The sequence below is a fragment of the Euphorbia lathyris genome, chromosome 2 (genome assembly GCF_963576675.1).
Source record: "Euphorbia lathyris chromosome 2, ddEupLath1.1, whole genome shotgun sequence".
Lineage (NCBI taxonomy): Eukaryota > Viridiplantae > Streptophyta > Magnoliopsida > Malpighiales > Euphorbiaceae > Euphorbia > Euphorbia lathyris.
The window spans coordinates 52514702-52520605 of NC_088911.1; the positions used below are offsets into that span (position 1 = coordinate 52514702).

At 36.4% G+C, this 5904-nt stretch overlaps 1 long non-coding RNA gene across 1 annotated transcript; it reads right to left on the minus strand.

The window, feature by feature from the left end:
- Nucleotides 1-2452: 2452 nt before the first annotated feature.
- Nucleotides 2453-5397, minus strand: LOC136218203 (uncharacterized). The gene is made up of 3 exons (XR_010683682.1): nt 4022-5397; nt 3724-3780; nt 2453-2870 (listed from the first exon to the last, which is right to left on the minus strand). It is a non-coding gene; the product is annotated as an uncharacterized lncRNA (long non-coding RNA).
- Nucleotides 5398-5904: the final 507 nt, after the last annotated feature.

A 5904-nucleotide genomic window follows, 5' to 3' on the forward strand; every position in this document is an offset into this window, starting at 1 on the left:
TCCTCAAATGATGCTCATGTTCTTCTGTCGTTCGCGAGTACACTAGTATATCATCAATAAAAACGACAACAAACTGGTCTAAGTATGGTTGAAAGGTCTTATTCATCATTTCCATAAAAGCTGCAAGAGCATTTGTAAGTCCAAATGGCATTACAAGAAATTCAAAGTGACCGTACCTCGTGCGAAAAGCAGTTTTTGGAATATCAGAATTTGCCACTCTCAACTGCCAATAGCCTGATCTCAAGTCAATCTTAGAGAAGTAGCGAGCTCCCTTCAACTGATCCAGAAGGTCATCTATTCGGGGTAAAGGATACTTGTTTTTAATTGTTACCCGATTTAGCTGCCTATAGTCAATGCATAACCTCATGCTTCCATCCTTCTTCTTGACAAACAAGACTGGTGCACCCCAAGGTGAAGTGCTAGGTCTCACAAATCCTTTCTGCAATAGCTCCTCCAATTGCTTCTTCAACTCCTGCAACTCCACCGGTGCCATTCGATACGGTGCAATGGATATAGGGGAAATCCCCGGTATGGTCTCAATGGTGAAGTCAACCTCCCTACTAGGTGGTAATCCAGGAAGATCGTCTAAGAATACCTCTGGAAACTCCCTCACTATAGGGATAGCTTCTAATTTTGTATCCTCAACTCTTGTATCAATAATGTGTGCCAAGAAGGCTTCACTCCCCTCTCTAATCCACCGAAAAGCCTGAACTGCTGACACTAAACACGAAGGCATTATTGACCTTTCTCCTACAAATAGTACCCTGTTACCCTCATCGGTACCTAAAGTTACCTCTTTAGAATAGCAGTCTACTACTGCCCTATATTGTGAAAGCCAATCCATACCCAAGATCACATCAAACTCGTTAAAATCTAAAACAGTTAAATTAGCTGGAAATTCTCTCTCACTCACCTTTATAGGACAATCTTTTACAACCTTATTCACTACTACACTACCCCAGTTGGCATTTGTACCCTCAAATCATAACCTATAGGCTCTACTTTCCCAGACATTTTCAAAGTAAAAATAGATGTTATGTATGAATGGGTTGACCCAGAATTTATCAATACAAAAGCAGGAGTATCAAAGATAGTAATGGTACCAGATATCACATCAGGTGAAATGGCCGCTTCATTTCTAGTCATCTTGAATGCTCTCGGGGTACCTTGTGTCTGAGCCTGAGTGCCTGCCACACCATTTTATCCACCACCAGCATTGGATCCATGACCTCTACCTCGGCCTGCTATTCCAGATGAAGTCGCAGCACCAGTCCCTATGACATATGGGCACTTGTTTTTATAATGGCCTAACTCGCCACACCCAAAACAAGTGATCTTTTGAAGCTCCCAACACTCTCCTCTATGATGTCATCCACATATCTCACAAGTAGGAACAAAATATGATCTTGTACCCCCTCTAAAACCACTCCCTAATCCACTACCAGGCTCTTTATTGCTCCCCACAGATGGTGAGCTATAAGTGCTCTGTCCACCTGAAACTTGGCCAGAATTCGCAGATCTGCTACTCCCATATCTACCTCCTCCTCGATAGCTACTACCACTCTGTGAAAAACTGCCCCTTCCACTAGAGAAGGAATGCGATCCACTTCTCTTGGTCGATCGACCCTGCTCTCCCTAACTCTCAGATCTAGCTCTCTTAGCTGCCAATGTCTCCCCTTCATTAAAAGCCTTCTCAACTTTAGCAGCTGTCTCATGGAGGATACGATAATTTTTGACACAATTGGCTACACAAGCTTTGATTCTAGGGGTCAGACCGTGCTCAAATCTTCTACATCGTTCATCTTCAGTCATAAGTGGTGCATACCGGGATAATGCAGCAAAACGGTTCTCATACTTAGCTACTGTCATCTCGTTCTGCTTCAGATTCATAAATTCCATCTGTTTTTCATCTCGATATTCTTGAGAACAGTACTTGTCATTGAATAAATTCCTGAAATCTTCCCATGTGACTGCTTGATCATCTCTACCCCTCATCACTGCTTTCCACCAGATCAATGCATCACCATCCAAGAGTGTCACAGTGTACCTCACTCTACTCTCAGGTGGACAGTTCATTGAGTTCAACACGTCCTCAACCTTTATAAGCCAAAGTTCTGCTTCCTCGGGGTCTAGTGTCCCCTTAAAGGTCTCAGCTCTTAACCTTTTAATGCCCTCTAAGTTTCTGTCAAAAGATGGAGCCAGTGGTGCATGTGCTTGCATATTCTGAACCTGATTTTGTAACTGGGCTGCCATTGTGCCTATAGCTTCAACGAATTGTTGCATTACTGGTGCCAAGTTAGGTACGCCTAATGAAGAATTTCCACCTAGCCTAGTGGGTGCACTCTGACCTACAGACCCTTCGATAGATGCTTGGCCAACATTCTCATTCCCATTAGATGACATGATTCTGAAATGTGAAAACAGTAATATTAAGTATCATGATAAAGTACGCATGTTTATGACAAGTTCTAAATCCTGAGAATGTGATATCACCTCTAATACTCCCTAGAAATCGTAAAACTGACGCTCTGATACCATTAAATGAAACCCTCGTCCCGGGTCACATTGAAACCGCATAGGAAACCAAACAATTATCATAATTAAGAATAATTACCAACATAGCTACATAAAGGCTCTCCATTTATTTCCACCTATCAAAGTCTCATAACCAAAAGTTTAAATAACCAACCAATTAATTTAATCCATCAACAATGTTCGCTTAAATTTAAGCAAATAATCCAAACCAATAATATAATAAATCCTAATGAATGCCTACAAAATTGCTAATGGGAATGAGACGCTTATGCTTGCCAGCCTGAACGCAGGGTAACCCTGAAAATCTAGCAAATAGGAGAACCTTTGAACCTAGCCTGAAAAGATATGGCAAGGGGTGAGCTGCCTACTCAATAAGCATAATTACAAATATTCATACATATACATATATAAATACATATCATTCACACCTATTATATTTAACCTGATAACATAACAAACCAGACTCTTGACTATAAATAAATCCTAAAGTTAATATATTTATTTTTAAGGGCCCTAGCTAAACCTAAGTGGAATACGTCTAATGGTCTCATGGTTAACAATATTCAATCATGGGACATATATCCTTTCAACCTTATAATAATTATCCAAACAATACGGTACTGCTATCGCCCCCAGTTTTAGGACACAGTACAAATTCAATCAGAGTAAAATAACACCCTACCCAGGTGCCTGTGATCATAGTATCAACAAACCTCCAGGCCATTGTACCTACCCACTTAAGCTAGCTAATTAAGTGAGATTTTAAAATGAGACGTATTATTATTCTACCATAGCCAATCACCTTGTAAAATAATTACCTCAACATATGAACAAAATAATATGCATCATCTACGAATTTAAGCACAACCATATCCAAATTTCGGACATCTATATATCCCTTCGTTGCGTAATCTATGATTTTAAATTTGATTCTATTCAACCAAGTAGTAATTATTCTCTACCATTTGATCAACCATACTAAAAACACCCCATCATCATAATTAACAGGTTGTTCCCAAAACATCACCACTATATAACAATTCCTTTTTCCTGGACACGTTATACACGTATATTAATTCATATAGCATGGTTTAATCATCACATCACACATATATATTTCTTTATATTTCTTTGAACAATTCATATATAGATATATATATACATATAAATATTAATAATTATGATTACCTCTCGTTCCAAGTTAATCAAACTGTTCGAGTACTTGTTCACCCGTTTCTTCCTCCCCTATAAATATAAAAATGCATTCCTATAATTAATTCGTGTTTAAAAAAAACGATAGATATGTATATGTTCTGAATGTCCCTAACCCCTCTAATTAAACAATAACCATTTATTTAAATCTAAAGTTCTAACCCTTTAAAAATTCAATTATCATAGAAGACTAATAATATAGAAAAAAAAATCATATATATCAGAACCTATACCGGATAAAATTCTGGTTGAAAAACGCTCACTGGAGTCTTACCGGAAAGCGGTGGCCGGTTGCCGGAATTCCGTCAAACGTGTCGAAAGTGCGAACTGAGACTACCACGAGATAGCCGACGTTCAAAGGAATCCAAAAATATACTCCTTTCACTACTAAAATCGCCTAAAAGGTCGGGATCTAACACTTTCCCGGTGAAAATACTCGCTCCGGTCACCACCCTTTTCGGTCAGAAAAATATGAATAATGGTCCCAAAATCTTCCTTATGAAATAAGGAATTCAATAGTATCATTTTCGCTTCAAACGGTGATCGGAGTAGGGAGTTACGAAGAAAGTTAGGATTGAAAGAAAAGAGAAAATAAAGTTGCACAGGAAAGAATTTGGTTCTGGTATGTTATCTCGAACCCAACTCCACCAAATATTAGTAATTATAATAATAATAATAATAATAATTAATAATAAGAATTAATATTAAGAACATGGTCCCTCACCTATTTCTTTTCTTCTTCTTTTCTTTTAACAAAAGAACTAATCCCCCTTACTTTTATTTATTTATTCATTCCTATTGTTATTTTATTTTATTTTATTTTTATTTTTTTTAATAATGCATAAATATTTAGATGTTACAAAGTCTAACCCGACTATTTTGATTCAAATAAACCATTTTTACCAAACAAATTAACACAAGATCTAACACGGCTCTCTTATCAAACATATCATGTTTACCAACAAATTAACCCAAGTCTAACACGAATCTTTTATCGAACAAATTAACCCAAATCTAACATAACTCTTTTACCATAAAAATCAAATTTTAACAGATCACATCTCAAAACACAAGACACACGGAACAAAAAGGATAATGTCATAAGCAGAAAATGAAATTGTAGATCAGCATTAAAATAATTATCCATCAAAACATCATATCGCACCCTGGCTTTCAGTTTTCCAAGTCGGGGTGCGTGGCCGACTCAGTCCTCTTTTTCGTGTTTAAGGTTTCGAGTCGCCACCAATCATCACTTGGAAATACGTGTGCAGGCGTGATTGATTGCCATATCTGTTCAGATTGACTCTTTATGGTTTGGTTTTGATAAGGACGATCTTCGAGAGATCAGAGGTTCATTTTTCCGGTTACGTGTAGGGAAGAGATGTGATCTCACCCTACCCCGCCCGACGTATCGGTACTGTGATACCGTGTGTTTGCTATTTGTTTTGCTTTGAATTGTCGGTATAAACCAGGTAGTTGTATGTTTTAGGGTTATTGGATTTGTGTTTGTTTTAATTTGGAGTTACGTGTATCACCTACACGTAAATGTATTTTATCGAATTGAATTCCCATTTTATTTTACGTATATCACATATACGATAAATAGAATAGAGATTTGAATAAGGGATATTTTAAGTTTATTACGGATCCGAATGATATTTTCATATCGATACGAATTAATTTGGTTAATTCTGTTGATTCGAGATAACATCTCAAATTGATTTAACATATTTTTGAACTACGCATATAACATACTCATAATTATTTGTTGAATTGAAATTCATTTTGCCATTCGTATATCACATATACGATGAATAAAAATATGAATTCTAGTACTAAACGTTTTAGATACATTATGGATTCAAATGACGTTTTCACATTAATTCGAATAAAGTTTGGTTTACTATATTTTAGATAAACTTATTTTAATTTTGAGATCGTGTCCATCACATAGACACGATATGCTTGTTCATATTAGAACCCGATTTAGTAAACATAAGTAATATGTACGTCAAAAAACGAAGTTTAATACAATGATAATTTTATATACAGGAATGGGTGTATTTATAAGAATAATTTTAAAAACAATTAACTATTTGAAATTGTACGCCTACACTAAATTAATAATTATAAATATCAATACAAAATAAAATAAAA